This window comes from Phyllostomus discolor, chromosome 1 (assembly GCF_004126475.2).
Source record: "Phyllostomus discolor isolate MPI-MPIP mPhyDis1 chromosome 1, mPhyDis1.pri.v3, whole genome shotgun sequence".
Classification (NCBI taxonomy): Eukaryota; Metazoa; Chordata; class Mammalia; order Chiroptera; family Phyllostomidae; genus Phyllostomus; species Phyllostomus discolor.
The window spans coordinates 105,355,082-105,372,774 of record NC_040903.2 but is presented as its reverse complement, the minus strand read 5'-3'; the positions used below and the strand labels follow the sequence as shown (position 1 = coordinate 105,372,774).

Genomic DNA, 17,693 nt, shown 5'->3' with positions numbered 1-17,693 from the left:
GGATTGAGCAAAAAGGAAAAAGTACTCATGGACATAAACAACAGTGTGGTGATTGCTGTGGGGAGGGGTATAAGGGGTCTAAATGGTAATAGAAAAAATAGAATAAATATGGAATTAAAAAATAAAATAAACTAGTGAAAATTGCTGCAGCTAAAAGATCATGGACAGTTGCTGGCAAAATCTTGATTAGCTGGCCATCTCTTCCTGACATTTGGGCTTTGTGTCACTTGGCCTTCATGTCATCAGGGTCTAGTCAGGACTGCTTGCAATATTGGCTGGCAAGAGATAAGATGTTAAGACTTGCTTGTGAGCACTTGTTGGGAATAATGAAATTATGGATCCAAGTTTTGTTTATATGTTCCCACTTTGGGGTCTTGCTATGGTTATGGTTTTGGGTTTGTAGTTTCATGCCATCATGGGTTGGCTCCTGTTTTGACTCCTAAAGGGAGCCCATTGGGTCAAATTTTAGCAGAGTGGTCCGTATACAGCCATAATCCAATGACTAAAAAGGAATTGATTTTCTATTGTGACACTGCTTGGCCTATGTACACTTCAGACTGTGGGGGGAACATCGTCCCTAAATGGTTCTCTAAGTTACTACACCATCACTGGAAGTGTTTTGCCAATGGTCAGGGATATGGGACAAAATCCCTTATGTACAGGCATTTATGTCTTTATATAATAAGGATTTGGCAAAGAAAGGGAATAAGTTAATGGTGCAGAGAAGGGAATTGGCTTCAAAACCCCTCCCTGATAGTAAGACACAGGAAGCAAAGGAAAATGAGGAGATGAGTCTCTTTAATGCCTTGAACCTGGGAATCCCAGGATTAGCAGCTGGAAGTTTCCCATCCCTCAACACCCCTGCTTCTAGATACCCCTGAAATAGGTCACACAAAGGCAACAGCCACACTCCTGTGTGATGAAGGAATGCTATTCCCCACCAAAGACCCAAGAGGGTACCCAGTTTGGCCAGGGAGCATCCCTATCCAAAGTGGGATGATTTACCGTCCAAACTGGGTAGCAATACATAGCTAGCCAGGGGATAAACTGCAGCATCAGTTACTGGAGTGTCTTGACAGTTGAAGGAACAGGCCTTCCTTGGATCTTTGGAATGCTAGCTTGGGGATCAAGGCCTTATATATGTTTTTTTTTCTCCCAGTGGGGATTGCCCCACCATTGCTCTGAGATTTACTGTGTTAATTTACTTTGTATGGATAACCTTTTCACCTGAGAAGCATGAATCACATTTGGAGGTTCTGCTGGATCATGCTCTTCAGCTCCAGATGCTCCTGGATTGCCTGAAGGGACCTGGGTGGACTCTTCCCACCGAAGATCTGTGAGCCGGTTGATCAGGCCATTTGGGCTGACAGAACCCCAGGTGGGTGGTTGACATCCAACCCATAAAAATTAAACTGGATTGCATGACAGAAGAATGGCTGCCATGTCTCTGGGCAGTGGCAGCTGCCTGGGACATCTTGCTGGGAGTGCGGAGGTTCATTCTGTAGTGTTTGTACCACTCCAGATCCTGGTCTTGTTGAAACAGGGAGGAGGGTGTTGGCTGGTGGCAAGGCACATGGGAAAATGTAAGGCCACCTTTTTGCATAGCCTAAGTGTTGCCTTGCAGGCCATCATTGCCTTGAACACAGCCACTCTACTCCTGGACTCAGGTTGAGGCTTGGACCTTTGGCATGATTACTTGGAAATCAGTGATGGGGTTTGTTCCAGTGGACCAGATCTGTTGTGTCAGTGTTTGGCAGAGCCTGGCTGGGAATTGTATGCAGATGTGGGCAGCTTCATGGGGGGTGGTCAGTGGAGGGCCAGTACACAGCAGTCACCATGGATGGGGTGATGGCCCTTGCAGTGGGATCCTTGGCACAAGGGGCTGGATTGCTGGTCCTCATTGGAGACTTAGAATTGCCCCAAGGAGAGAGTGTTGGCATCTACACTGACTTCAGGTGTGCTTTCATACCCATGGAGTCCATACCCATGGAGTATGGCAGGGAGGAAGGGCTGTTGGCCTTAGGGAGTGAGGGTGTTGAGCATGCAAAGGAAATTTTGGGGTTGCTGGGTGCAGTGAATCTACTGAACTGGATTGCTATGGTACGCTTACCTGTACATTGGAGAAGCAGTTCCCACGATGACTGAACTGCTGAGGATGTGATGGGATGGGCCACCTGTGGGCTGCCACTTCTCTGGGCTTTAATTCCCCACCTGGACTTGCCAGAATTTCACTTCTGAAATTTTCTAGAATATAGAACAGGCATTACAGATTCAATGGAAACTACATGCATCTTGGAGACCTTAGCCTATGGGGAAGACTGAGAAAGTGAACCACAAAATAAAGAGGATCCTGGCAAAAAAATATGCCAGGGAACACATTTGAAGTGGGACTAGGTACTCTCTCTTCTTCTACTCTGGTAATGCCCCTGAAGTGGGCTTACATTAAGCCCTTTTAAAATAGTTTGTGGGTGACCCCTCCAAGTTTCCATTTTAGGTAGATTTAGAACATGAATCAAAAATCAAACAATATGTACAACTTTTAGGGTAAATGCTAACAACTTTGCTCATTGTAGGTCTGTCTCCCCATCTGATGAGCCTTTATACCTGTTCCAGCCCTTATACTCATTCCAGTCTTAATAAGGACCTAGAAGAATCAAGGTCCTGAACACCAGTTAGCTGAGCAGTGGACCAGTACCTATGATGCCCTGTTGATGGTACACTCTTCCCTGAAGCTCACAGAAATTGAGTCTTGGATCCACCACACATGGATAAAGTGAGCACCACCTGAGCAGGATGCAGATCTTGCAAGGGAAAGCCAAACCTGCGGTCCTGAAAGAAATTTAAATTCCTCTTAAAAGAAAAATATTTAATTTATTTATTTTTAGAGACAGGAAAGGAGGTAGAAAGAAAAGGAGAGTAACATCGATGTGAGAGAGAAACATAAATCCGTTGCTTCTTGTATGTGCCCTGACTGGGGAAAGAACCCACAACCCAGGCATGTGTCCTAACTGGGCATTGAAGTGGTGAATTTTCACTTTGTGGGCTGATGCCCAATCAGCTGAACCACACTGGTCAGTCTTTAAAATTCTTCTTTAGGAAAGGGACAGTGCCTCCCAAAGGTCTCACTTTGGAAGTCCACCTGCAACACCATCTCTTGAAACATGAAGCTGTCTACTACCTTCACTTGTTCAGCAGTGCCATACTTGAGACACCACATATGCTGTCTTTTGAAGACAGAATCCTTCTCCGTAGCATAAAGGATTCCCTCTGTTCTTGATTCCCTTCATATAGATAGCAGGAGTCTCTGGACCCTGGGATAGATAGGTAAGACTACTTCCTTCGACAGCAAGAAGGATGAACAGAAGATGTGTCCTGCATCCTTTCACCCTTGTAAGATTACAAGGGTCCAGAGTTTACAAGGGGGATGGAATTGATATTGTAGATGGTCAGGGAATGTCCCCCACTGGACATAGTGGTGCAGGGGGAGGTTCTTACATTGAGCATGCCGAAGGTTAGAAAGGTAAATGGATTGGCCCCAAGCACACCAAAAGTTAGTAGGATGATTGGGTAGAAAAAGAAAGTCCTCCCCTACCTATCCCTGTAAGGACCACGGCTTGAGCAGGAAGGCAAGATGGTCTTTGGGACTGGGGCCCACCATTCTCACAGGTCCCAGCACTTGAATAAAAAAGCCTCTTTCCTTGTGCATCAGCACCTGTCTCATGATTTTGGCTTTGGCCACCACAGGCAGCTGAACCTATTTTGCTTGATTTCAATAAGGTGGAATGATTCTATATAAATATACAGAAATCAATAGCTTTTATTTTGTGTCCTTGCTGGTGAGATGCAGTGCATTGAGTGCTGGCGTGCAAACTGAAAGGTTGCTTGTTCGATTCTTGGTCAGAGCATGTATCTGGGTTGCAAGCCAGGTCCCCAGTTGAGGGCGTGCAAGAGGCAACTGATTGATGTATCTCTTGCACATTGATGTTCCTCTCCTTTTCTTTCTCCCTCCATTCCCCTCTATCTAAAAATAAATAATCTTTTTTAAAACTTAATTTTTTATTAAATATTTTACTGTTATTTTTTTACAGTTGTCTCAATTTTTCTCCCTTTGCCCTCCTCTCTCCAGCCCCCTTCCCACTCCTAGTCATTCCCCATACTGTGGCCCATCTCCATGGGTCATTCAGACGTGTTCCTTGCCTAGTCCCTTCCCCTTCTTTTCACCATATCCCCCTCCCCACTCTCCCCTTCTGGTCTTTGTCAGTCTGTTTTTTGTTTCCATGCCTCTGGTTCTATTTTGTTTGCTAGTTTATTTTGTTCGTTAGGTTCTTCTTATAGGTCAGATCATATGGTATTTGCCTTTCACTGACTGGCTTATTTCACTTAGCATAATATTCTCCAGTTTCATCCATGCTGTTGCAAAGGGTAGGAGCTCCTTCTTTCTTTCTGCTGCATAGAATTCCATTGTGTAAATGAACCATAGTTTTTTGATCCGTTCATTTACTGATGGGCATCTTGGTTGCTTCCAGCATCTAGCTATTGTAAATTGTGCTGCTATGAACATCGGGGTGCAGAGGTTCTTTTGTATTGGTGTTTTAGTGTTCTTAGGATATAGTCCCAGCAGTGGAATTGCAGGGTCAAAAGGTAGATCCATTTTTAGTTTTCTAAGAAAGTTCCATACTGCTTTCCATACTGGTTGTACCAGTCTGCAGTCCCACCAACAGTGCACTAGGGTTCCCTTTTCTCCATAACCTCTCCAACACTTGTTGTTTGTTGCTTTGTTTATGATGGCCATTCTGACTGGTGTGAAGTGGTATCTCATTGTGGTATTAATTTGCATCTCTCTGATAGTTAGCGATATTGAACATTGTTTCATATGTCTTTGGATTTTCTGTATGTCCTCCTTGGAGAAGTGTCTGTTCAAGTCCTTTGCCCACTTTTTAATTGGATTCCTTGTCTTCTTAGAGTGGAGTTGTGTAAGTTTTTTATATATTTTGGAGATTAAACCCTTGTCTGAGGTATCACTGGCAAATATGCTTTCCCATACAGTTGGTTCTCTTTTAATTTTGATACTGTTTTCTTTAGCTGTGCAAAAGCTTTTAATTTTGATGAGGTCCCATTTGTTTATTCTTTCCTTTATGTCCCTTGCTCTAGGAGACATGTCAGTAAAAAAGTTTCTGCTTGGAATATCTGAGATTTTCCTACCTACATTCTCTTCTAGGACTTTAATGATGCCACGTTTTATATTTAAGTCTTTTATCCACCTTGAATTTACTTTTGTATATGGTGTAAGTTGGTGTTCAAGTTTCATTTTTTTGCACGTGGCTGTCCGGTTCTCCCAACACCATTTGTTGAAGAGGCTATTTTTACTCCATTTTATGTTGCTGCCTCCTTTGTCAAATATTAATTGACCATAGAGACTTGGGTTTATTCCTGGGCTCTCTGTTCTGTTCCATTGGTCTATGTGCCTGTTTTTATGCCAGTACCAGGCAGTTTTGATTACAGTGGCCTTGTAGTATAGTTTAGTGTCAGGTATTGTGATCCCTCCTATTTTACTCTTCTTTCTCAAAATTGCAGCAGCTATTCGGGGTCTTTCATGGTTCCATATAAATTTTTGAAGTGTTTGTTCTATGTCTGTGAAATAAGCCATTGGTACTTTAATAGGTATTGCATTGAATGTGTAAATGGCTTTGGGTATTATGGACATTTTGATGATATTAATTCTTCCAATCCATGAACACGGTATATGTTTCCATTTGTTTGTGTCTTCCTTGATTTCTTTCCTGAGTGTTATGTAGTTTTCTGAATACAGGTCTTTTACCTCTTTGGTTAGGTTTATTCCTAGGTATTTTATTTTTCTTTTTGCTATTTCAAATGGGAGTTTTTTTCTTGATTTCTACTTCTGTTGTTTCATTGTTGGTGTACAGAAATGCCTTTGATTTCTGGATATTGACATTGTATCCCGCTGTTTTGCCAAATTCATTTATTAGGTCAAGCAGTTTTTTGGTGGAGTCTATAGGATTTTCTCTGTACACTATCATGTCATCTGCAAACAGTGACAGTTTTGTTTCCTCCTTTCTGATTTGGATGCCTTTTATTTCTTTTTCTTGTCTGATCGCTGTGGCTAAAACTTCCAGTACTATATTGAATAGAAGTGGTGAAAGTGGACAGCCTTGTCTTGTTCCTGTTCTTAGTGGAAAAGATTTTAATTTTTGCCCATTGAGTATGATGTTGGCTATAGGTCTCTCATATATGGCCTTTATTGTGTTGAGGAATGCTCCCTCTGTTCCCACTTTGCCGAGTGTTTTTATCATAAATGGGTGCTGTACCTTATCAAATGCTTTTTCTGCATCAATTGATATGATCATGTGGTTTTTGTCTTTGCTTTTGTTTATGTGATGTAGTACATTTACTAATTTGCGAACATTGTACCATCCTTGCATCCCTGGAATGAATCCCACTTGGTCATCGTGTATGATCTTTTTAATGTACTGTTGGAAGCAGTTTGCCAGTATTTTGTTGAGGATTTTAGCGTCAATGTTCATCAGTGATATTGGCCTGAAGTTTTCTTTCTTTGTTGTGTCTTTATCTGGTTTTGGAATTAGGATGATGTTAGCCTCATAAAAAGAGTTTGGGAGTCTTCCATCTTTTTGGATTTTTTGGAATAGTTTGTGAAGGATAGGGTTTAGGTCTTCCTTAAATGCTTTGTAGAATTCTCCTGTGAAACCATCTGGTCCCGGGCTTTTGTGTGTTGGGAGTTTTTTGATTACTGCTTCAGTTTCTTTTGCTGTTATTGATTTGTTCAGGCTTTCTGCTTCTTTTTCACTGAGTTTTGGAAGATTATATTTTTCTAGAAATTTGTCCATTTCACCTAGGCTTTCACATTTCTTGGCATACAGTTCTTTGTAGTAATTTCTTACAATGCTTTGTATTTCTGTGGTATCTGTTGTGATCTCTCCTCTTTCATTTCTGATTGTGTTTATTTGGGTCTTCTCTCTTTTTTCCTGATGAGTCTGCTTAAAGGCTTGTCGATTTTGTTTATCTTTTCAAAGAACCAGCTCTTGGATTCATTGATTCTTGGAATTGTGCTTTTAGTCTCTATGTCATTTAATTCTGCTCTGATCTTGGTTATTTCCTTCCTTCTGCTTGCTCTGGGCTGCCTTTGTTGTTGTTCCTCGAGTTCTTGTAGACATAGGGTTAGGTTGTTTGTTTGGAATGTTTCTAACTTTTTTAGGTGGTCCTGTATCGCTATGAACTTCCCTCTCAGGACTGCCTTGGCTGTGTCCCATAAGTTTTGGGTTGTTGTGAGTTCATTTTCATTTGTTTCCAGAAACCTTTTGATTTCTTCCCCAATATCATTCTAGACCCATTCATTGTTTAATAGCATGCTATTTAATCTCCATGATTTTGAGTGTTTTGGGTTTTTTTTCCCTTTGGTTTGGTTTCTAGCTTCAGTCTCTTGTGATCCGAGAAAAATGCTTGGTATGATTTCAATTTTCTTGAAATTGTTGAGGCTTGTTTTGTGTCCTATCATGTGGTCAGTCTTTGAAAATGTTCCGTGTACATTTGAAAAGAATGTGTATTTAGTTTCTTTGGGATGGAGTGCTCTCTATATATCAGTAAAGCCCATTTCATCTAGGATATTGTTCAATGCCACAATAGCTTTGTTGATATTTTGTTTAGAAGATCTGTCCAGTTTTGATAGTGGGGTGTTAAAATCCCCCACAATAATTGTGTTGCTGTCCATATCTTTCTTGAAGTCTTCTAAGATTTTCTTTATGTATTTGGGTGCTCCTATGTTGAGTGCATATATATTTACAATGTTTATGTCTTCTTGGAGGATTCTTCCCTTGAGTATTATGAAAGGACCTTCTGGGTCTCTCTTTATGGACCTTCTTTGGAAGTCTATTTTGTCTGATATGAGTATTGCTACCTCAGCTTTTTTTTCCTGTCCATTTGCTTGGAAAATTTGTTTCCAGCCCTTCACTGTCAGCCTGTGCAGGTCTTTTATCCTGAGGTGGGTCTCTTGCAGGCAGCATATATGTGGGTCATGTTTTCTTATCCAATCAGCTATTCTATGTCTTTTGATTGGAGCATTTAATCCATTTACGTTTAAGGTTATTATTGATAGGTACTTATTCATTGTCTTTTATGTACATGTGTTTCTCTCTCTCTCTCTCTTTTCCTTTCTTTTCTTAAAGCCATCCCTTTAGCATCTGTTGCAGAGCTGGTTTGGTGGAGGAGTATTCTTTTAGACTTCTTTTGTCTGAGAAGCTTCTTCTTCTTCTTCTTCTTTTTTTTTTTTAGAAGCTTCTTATTTGGCCTTCTACCTGGATTGAGAGCCTTGCTGTGTAAAGTAGCCTTGGTTGCAGACCTCTGGTTCTCATTACTTGGAATATTTCTTGCCATCCTCTTCTAGCTTGGAGTGTTTCCATTGAGAAGTCAGCTGTTAGCCTTATTGGGGCTCCCTTGTATGTCACTTCCTTTTTTCCCTTGCTGTATTTAATATTCTCTCTTTGTCTTGCAATTTTGCCATTTTAATTAATATGTGTCTTGTGGTGGGCCTCTTTGGGGTCCTCTTGATTGGGACTCTCTGTGTTTCCTGGATTTGTGTGACTTTTTCTCTCATCAAATTAGGGAAGTTTTCCATCATTACTTTTTCAAATAGGTTTTCTATCTCTTGCTCTTCTTCTTCTTCTTCTGGTATCCCTATTATATGGATATTATTACGTTTCATATTGTCTTGCATTTCTCTTAATCCCTCTTCATTCTTTCTGATCCTCTTTTCCTTTTCTTGCTCTTTCTGGATGTTGTTTTCTACTTTGTCCTGTAGCTCGCTAATCCGATCTTCTGCTTCATCGATCCTGCTTTTCATTCCTTCTACCCTGTTCTTCAGTTCAGAAATTATATTCTTCGTTTCCTCTTTGCCCTTGTTGAGAGTTTCTGTTTCCTTTTTCATGCTGATGTAGTGTTCAGTGAGTTCATTGTAGCTTCCCTGTAGTTTCTGGTAGCTCATTGTGAGCTCATTGAGCTTCCTGATGATCATTGCTTTGAACTCAATATCTGATAGTTGAATTGCCTCTATTTCATTTAGCATTCTTTCTAAGGCTTCCTCCTTTCCTTTCATTTGGGGATTGTTTCTTTGTCTTCCCATTATTTGTGAGACTCTTCTTGTTAGCCTCAGCTTCTTAAATTCATCTGTTCTGGCTCCCTGGGTTTGTGGTGTGAACTTCCTTAGTAGAATAGCAATGAGATTCAGTGGTGCAGTTTTCTTGATCTGCCAAGCTCACCGGTCTTGGGCTGTCATTTCAGTTGGCTTTGTGTTTGCCTTTGGGTTTTGATTGTTGTTGGGTCTTTCTTTGGTGGCTCCTTCCCACCAGCTGGTTAAATGATGGTCATTCTGTCCACCACCTCTTGTATTTTGTTTTGCTGGTGAGGGCAGGTTGTGTTGAACCTGGTTCTTCTGTGTGTATAAGGTTTAAAGAATTCTCTCTTGCTCTTGTTCAGTTGTTTGTATTGGGTACTGTCTCTACTGTTTAGTTGTATTTCCAGATAGGTCCTGGATTGAGGTTTGTGTGGTTACCACTCCCTCCTTCACCTTCTTCTGTTGTTATCTGCTAGTGGTTCCTTTGTTGCGTTTCCTCTTCCAGTACGTATCCTGGTGTTCACCGCCTCCACCTATTCTTTTTTGTCTGGTTGCAGCACTCTTTTTAGGGTCTGGTTTTTTTGTTCCGCCACAATCCTTGGTCCCTTATTTTCACATATGCTGAAGTATGTTGGTTGCTTGCTTCTCTACTCCATAGATCGGTTAGAATTTTCTCCCCTGAGCAGAGGGAAGCTGAATCTGCTCTTTCCTACTCTGACACCATCTTCCTCCTCCTTCTGATTTCATATAGTTTCCATTAGAATGAAAAGAAGATTCCCACCCCACTTTCAATTAGACAAAATAATCATACAGTTCATTGGGGAAAATAAATGTCCAATATTAGGTTAAGAAAACTATGAGAAATACAAACAAGAGGAGACTTGCCTTCTCAGATAATTGGAAACTAAAACTACAGTAATCTGAGATTTTGGCAGAACAGTATTATTAGAATTAATGCAAGAAACTTTAAAAGCAAAAACGGTGTTTGCAGAAGAGCTATTTTATTAAGGTGACATTATTGGGATGTATCCAGCAGCTAATGTGAAACATGACTATGAATTGAAGGTGGGCCCTGAGAGGTGAGTCTAAGAGTTTTCTGTTGGGGTCATGAGCAAGGAAATGAGTCACTAAGGAAAAGGGAATGATATTTTAAAGACTTAAAATTGGAGGCCTGAAGTCAGTCCAGTGGGTTTGCCATTTAATGACTCTGAACCTTGTCCCTCAATTACACAGAGGGCTAGTAATGCCTGTTTCTCCCCCTACAGAGCATCACCATAATGTGAGGTATAAAGGAAGTGGTTGTAAACCAATAAGCACTCTGCAGATCAAGGATGCTGGAGAAGATGAAGCTGTCTGAGACTGAACGTTGGGGTTTTGGCCTCACCTCTTCACTTAGTCCATAAGCATCTACTCAGCCTTCAGATCTCAGGCCCAGCTGGCCTTCCCTGATTTCCCCATGGCCCAGTGCCCCTGTCACAGACTGTCACTGCAGGTCCACATGTGCTACTCTGATGATTTGATCCATACCATGTCTCCACTTTCAGAGCACTTCAAGGGAATGGGCTCCACATCCATTTTACTTCCTGCTGGGAGTGCAGTAACAGGCACATTTCTGTGTCTCCGGAAATGTTCATTGAATAAATGAACAGATTGAGTAAGTACAGATTAACTGTACTTTGCTGTGATTAGAATGTTGCTGTCATTTAAGCAGTGATTTAAATATGACAAGTGACAAACTGTTGGAAAAAATTAGTATCTGGGTTTCTAAAGAAGGTAAATGTGAATATTGAAAACCTCTCTATTTCTGTTAGGCATGTAACTCTAGGCAACCTTGCCCTGTTAAGCAAAAAGACAAAGGGCATGTGAATTCAGCAAAATAACTTGGAGCTTCAGAACCTAGGAGCCAAAAATCAAAGGGGTATATCCTCCCCCATGGGTCTGTAGTTGTTGCTAGAGAAATCTCTAATTACTAAACTTTTGTTCAAACCAAAGCACTGTTAATAATACTGCAGCATATCCTTGGAAGTTGCTAATACAGTAGATCCTAAATATTCTAACAACAATAGCGACAACAAAACAGTGATGGAGGTGGTAATCAATTTATCAATACAACATTAAGTGTATCAAATCAATAGGTTGTACACCTTAAACCTAGGCAATGTTATATGTCTATTATATCTCAGTAAAGCTGGGGAAAAAACCCTTCAAGTGCTGGAGCAAATCTCACTTCAATTACTTTAATTTTCCTCTGTAGAAAGTGTCAGAATTTATTTGGGTCCATGTATTTTGTGGATTTAATAACTTTCACATACTATTTCATAGTGCAGACAGCCATTCTCTAAGTTCATTTTTCAATCAGGCAATATGAAATATTTAGATGACACTTCATTCCTATTTCCTACAGATCAGTGCTTAAGAATTCTGGAGTTGCTAAGAACACCTCCAAGCTTTTATATAATCTGTCATAAAATGAAATGCAATGTTTTTATCCCATGGGGATTCTTACTTTCTTTCTTCAGTTTTATGGTAGAGATGTCTGATGGTTACAGTGTTTAAATTATTATAAAGAGCACACACATAAAATTTACTCTTACCCATTTTTTTAGTTTAAATGCATTTTAATTTTAGACAGCATACATGACATCTTTTTGTTAAAAACAATGCCTCCACCCCAAATAAATCAAGGTCAAAATAAATGAAGAGCTTAAGATAACATCAGTCCCATTTGTCCTAGTCCTGGTGTGTGGCTGAAAAGCAGCAGCCAGTTACGATGACAGGTGACAGACCCAAATTCCAGATTCTTAACTCTTTTCCCTCTTTAAACCATCCTTAAAGAGAATCATATGTGAGGTTGCCATCCTCACAGTACTCCCACAGAGCAAGCATTCCATCTGGATTCAGGTTTTCATCAATCAAGAACTGGGAGTTTTGAAATTAGCAAGGATACGCTCAGTTTGTTCTGTAGCCCCTGTCAAAAAAGACTTTGCTCTTGGGGGTCTCTCTTCTTCAAGTTTCCCTTTGACTAATTCATGTCATCTTTGATGTACTTCTCATAGGCTTTTCTTGTGAAGCTTGTTTCCTGAAAATGATGGTTCATGACAATATTGACACCAGTGATGGCTGTGCTTTTGGAAACTTTGCCCTCAGGACCTTCAGTGGAGACATTGCCACCAATGACCAAGTCATTAATGTTATTCTCTGTCCACTGACCCTCTTCCCCTCCCCTCCAGGCACAGACTGACTGTAATCATCGGTATCTTGAGATATAGGAGATCATATTGTCATGGCTGATAAGGTCCTGGTAGATGATCCTGACAGCAGCTGGAAGGAGATGACAGAGGCACTGGTTAGCAGGAGCCTGGAGCTCAGAGTGAGCTTGGTGCAGATGCAGCCAGAGAGGCATTTGGGGGAGGGAGGAGCAGGTGGAAAAGCACGGATTTTTTTTTAAATCCTCACCTGAGGATTATGATTTTATTGATTTTAAAGAGAGAGATGAGTGGAGGGTGGAAAGAGAGAGAGACAGACATTGATGGGTTGCCTCCCATGGGTGCCCCCACTGGGGATTAGACCCGAAACCTAGGTATGTAACATGACTGGAATTGAACCCATAACATTTTGGTGTATGGAATGACACTAACCACCTGAGTCACCCATGGGATGATGTTCCAATGAACTGAGCCACCAGGCCTGGGCTTTCTTACCTATTTTTAAGGGCACAGTACAGTAGTGTTAAATATATTCACATTTTGTGCAATCTCCAGAACTTTTTCATCTTGCAAAACTAAAACTTTATACCCATTAAACAACAACTCCCAATGTTTTCTTCCCCCCAGACCCTGGCCACCACCCTCATAGTAACTTCTTTTTTTTCGGTCATGACATAAACATTTTATTCAATCAAGGGGAAAGAAATCAGGGGACAGAGAGTGGTAGGTTAACACACTTGAGCTGGGTGACAAAGAGTGGAAGAACTGCTTACATGACTCTGGGTTACACAGTGTTCCCATGCTCCCTCTCTGTTGTCTCAGCCTTTCTGAAAGTGGCGAGGATTTGAGCACCAGGAGTAAGGTTTGAGCCAGGTACCATGGCAGGTGGTGAGTGCCTGGGGCCAACAACATACACCTGCTCTGTCAGGGAGACACAAGGGCAAGAGTGTCTAGCCAGTAGCTCCTGGTGAACAGCAGTGGGTTTTATCGGTATTTTTAAATATATTTTATTGATTATGCTATTACAGTTGTCGCATTTCCCCCCCTTCAGTCCCCTCCACCCCACAATCCCCAAACCCACCCTCTCCCACTCACATTCCCCAACTTTAGTTCATCTCCATGTGTCATAAGTTCTTTAGCTTCGACATTTCCCATACTATTCTTACCCTCCCTCCATCTATTTTCTACCTACCATTTATTCTACTTATTCTCTGTACCTTTCTCCCGTCTCACCTCCTCCCACTCCCCTCTTGCTAACCTTTCATGTGATCTCTATTTCTGTGGTTCTGTTCCTGTTCTAGTTGTTTCCTTAGTTTGTTTTTGTTTTTGTTTTAGGTGTGGGTGTTAATAATTGTAAGTTTGCTGTCATTTTACTATACATGTTTTTTATCTTCTTTTTCTTAGATAAGTCCCTTTAACATTTCATATAATAAGGGCTTGGCGATGATGAACTCCTTTAACTTGACCTTATCTGAGAAGCACTTTATCTGCCCTTCCATTCTAAATGAAAGCTTTGCTGGATAGAGCAGTCTTGGATGTGGGTCCTTGCCTTTCATGACTTGGGATACTTCTTTCCAGCCCCTTCTTGCCTGCAAGATCCCTTTTGAGAAATCAGCTGACAGTCTGATGGGAACTCCTTTGTAGGTAACTGCCTCCTTTTCTCTTGCTGCTTCTAGGATTCTCTCCTTCATTTTTACCTTGGCTAATGTAATTATGATGTGCCTTGGTGTGTTCCTCCTTGGGTTCAACTTCTTTGGGACTCTCTGAGCTTCCCAGACTTCCTGGAAGTCTATTTCCTTTGTCAGACTGGGGAAGTTCTCCTTTATTATTTGTTCAAATAACATTTCCACTTGTTGCTCTTCCTCTTCCCCTTCTGGTACCCCTATAATTCGGATGTTGGAATGTTTAAAGATGTCCTGGAGGTTCCTAAGGCTCTCCTCATTTTTTTGAATTCTTGTTTCTTCATTCTTTTCTGTTTGGTTGTTTGTTTCTTCCTTCTGCTCTACTCCATTGATCTGAGTCCCAGTTTTGTTCCCATCACAATTGGTCCCCTGTGCATTTTCCTTCATTTCACTTAGCATAGCCTTCATTTTCATCTAATTTGTGACCAAATTCAACCAATGCTGTGAGCACCCTGATTACCAGTGCTTTGAACTGTGCATCTGATAGGTTGGCGATCTCTTCATTGCTTAGTTGTATTTGTCCTGGAGCTTTGACCTGTTATTCTGGGTTTTTGGTGGTGTTTTGTTTTTTTTGTTTGTTTGTTTTTTGGTCTGGTTATGCCTGTTACGTAGTGAGGGGTGGAGCCTTAGGTGTCCACCAGGGTGGGGTAACCCGTGTGGCTGGGTTTTGACACTGTACATGGGACAGGGGTCAGAAAGGGAGCAATGGTGCTTGCTCCACTCTGTCAGATTTTAGTCCCTTCTGCCCCTTCCCCTAAGCAAACTGGGCCCTTATGGTGCTGATTTCTGTGTGGGTGGGCTTGTGTATGTTCTGGGACCCTGTAGGTCTCTCCAATGAACTCTCCTGTGAGGCTGGGACCTCAACCCCCACAGGTATTTTCAATCAGTGTTTTGAGGCTTTATTTTCCCTGAGCTGAAGCCCTGGGTTGTGCGGTCTGTTTCACTCCCAGCGGTCCGTTTTGCCTGGTTTATCTGCACATGAATGTGTGGCTACCTGGTCAGCCACCCGCCTAGCATGCCTTGCTGGGTCTGCCTGTTGCCACCCTGTGCCTGGGGTCTGCCAGCCACTACCTGTGTGCCCAGGGTCTGCCTGCTGCTGTCTTGTGCACCCAGAGTCCATCAGCTGCTGCCTTGCGGGCCCGGAGTCTGCAAGCCACCACTTTTTTTTTTTTTGACACAACCCCTCTCCACCCAGCTGCCTGACTCCGCCCATCCTACTGGTCTGGATGAATGTGTCTATTTTAACTCCTTGGTTGTTGGACTTCTGTACAGTTCAATTTTCTGCCAGTTCTGGTTGTTTTTGTGTTTCAAAATTTTTGTTGTCCTTATTTTGGTTGTGTGAGGAGGCACAATGTGCCTGCGTACGCCTCCATCTTGGCCGGAAGTGCTCGGTATTTCTTATTTTATCCCTTTTTATTGAATTTATTGAGGTGACACTGGTTAATAAAATTATATGGGTTTAAGGTATACAATTCCAAAACACATCATCTGTGTACTGTATTGTGTATTCACCATCCAAAGTCAAGTCCTTCAATCACCATTTCTCTCCCCTCTCCCTTCCTCTCCCTCTCTGCACCCTTAGCAATCCCCATTCTATGGTAACTTTCTTTATTGGGTCAGTTTCATGATCATGGTATCTTCCCTGCCAGGTAAGTATTATTGTTGGGTCAGTTTCTAGAAGTTCTGTCTGGGTGGGTGTCCTTGACACAACCCTGAGAAGTCAGAACAGGGTGTCATTTGGCTAATCCACAGAATTAGTGATTAGATATGATCCTATGCCAGGAGGAAACAAAACTTAGGGGTGGATTCATAAACACTAAAAGGTAGGCAGAATTTGAATACAGGTAAAGCAATTTAATTCCCAGGCATTAGTCACAGGCCTATGCATAAAGGAAGGGGTGGGTTCAACACCTGGAGGAAATGTAGATAAGTTAGGTCAGGTAATATGTTTTGAATATGCCCTGCCCCAACCCTGACCTAGGATTTGGCATTCAATGATGAATAATCCGGGATCCCTGATCTCAGGGACCTTGCAGTCACATAGTATGGACAAGGTAAGGCAGATGGTAAATGTATTCATTTGCTGCCACTTCCACAAGTTCCCCCATGCTTATATATCTTTTTTGCCTCAAATAAACTGACTACAGGTAACAAAGATATTTGTGACCACATCCTCCATGATTACATTACTCATCTTATTTTCCACCATAAAGTTCTTTTTTTTTTATTGTTGTTTAAGTACAATTGTCTCCATTTCCACCCCACCACACCCTGTTTCCCCAACCATCTCTACCTTCCACCCTCAAACCCATGCCCTTTGGCTTTGTCTGTGTGTCCTTCATATATGTTCCTTGATGGCCTTTCCCCATTATCCCCTATTATCCCTCTCCCTCTTCCTCTCTGATTACTGTCAGATTGTTCTCTATTTCAATGTCTCTGGTTGTATTTTGCTTGCTTGTTTGTTTGGTTGATTAGGTTCTGCTTATAGGTGAGATCATATGGTGTTTATCTTTTGCCACCTGGTTTATTTCAACTAGCATAATACTCTTCAGTTCCACCCATGCTGTCGCTAAGGGTAGGGGCTCCTTCTTTCTTGCTGCTGCATAGTATTCCATTGTATAAATGTACCATAGTTTTTTGATCCATTCATTTACTGATGGGCACTTAGGTTGCTTCTAGCACTTGGCTAGTGCAAGTTGTGCTGCTATGAACATTGAGGTGCATAGGTTCTTTAGGATTGGTGTTTCAGGGTTCTTAGGATATAATCCCAGTAGTGGAATTGCTGGGTCAAAAGGTAGTTTTGTTTTTAGTTTTCTGACACCATAAAATTCTTTTATTCTTGCATCCATCAATGTTTCATCACTTAACTGACTCTGGCTAATGTGCTTTGAATATTCACTAAGCACTTCCAAGTCCATAATCACATTTGCTCCTCTGAAGGAGGAGGATATTATTATCATCCTTATTTTGCAGATGAGGAAGTAGAAACTCAGAAAGTCTGATGAACTTTCCCAGAGTCACAAAAGTAGGAAAGGTAGAGTTAAGAGGAGATTCAAGTGATCAATTAAATTCGATGCTCTTTTTCACTTCCCCATAGGTTAATCACAGGTAGAAGGTTGTCAGTTAGTTGGTTGTCAATACATATATTTATGGATCACTGAACTGTGACAGGCATTTGGGATACTGTACTGAATGAGATCCAGTTCCTTCTTGAGCTGAAAGATACAATCACAAATGCTGAACATTGTAAAGGATTGTTTTCACAGAATAAAACACAGGAACCCCACCTAGGCTGTGAAGGGTGGGGTTGAGTGGTGGGTGGAGGGTTACTGACAAGAATTTTTCTTTTGAAAATAAATCTTCAGGACCCTGTCCTTAATCACTGTGAGCTGTAGTGAGACACTTAAATGCTTGTTTTATTTTGTGGAAGGGTTCAGTTATTGCACAAATGAGTTCAACCAAATAATGGGTAGAAAGTTCAATCTCCACCCAGACCAACTAAACCAGCTTCAGTATTTTCACAGCCTGTGAAAACACACTCTGTAAAGTGTCTATTAAAATACACTCAATTTGGAGTAAAAAATAGAATTAGCCCCTGGGTGGGGAAGTAATATGTGACACATCACCTATTCTGTTAATGCCACTTTAAGCAAGAGAAGTACA

The 17,693-nt window shown here is 41.4% G+C and overlaps 1 pseudogene; it reads right to left on the bottom strand.

Moving 5' to 3' along the window:
* Positions 1-11,746: 11,746 nt before the first annotated feature.
* Positions 11,747-12,389, bottom strand: LOC114492004 (annotated as a pseudogene).
* Between the last annotated feature and the right edge of the window lie 5,304 nt (positions 12,390-17,693).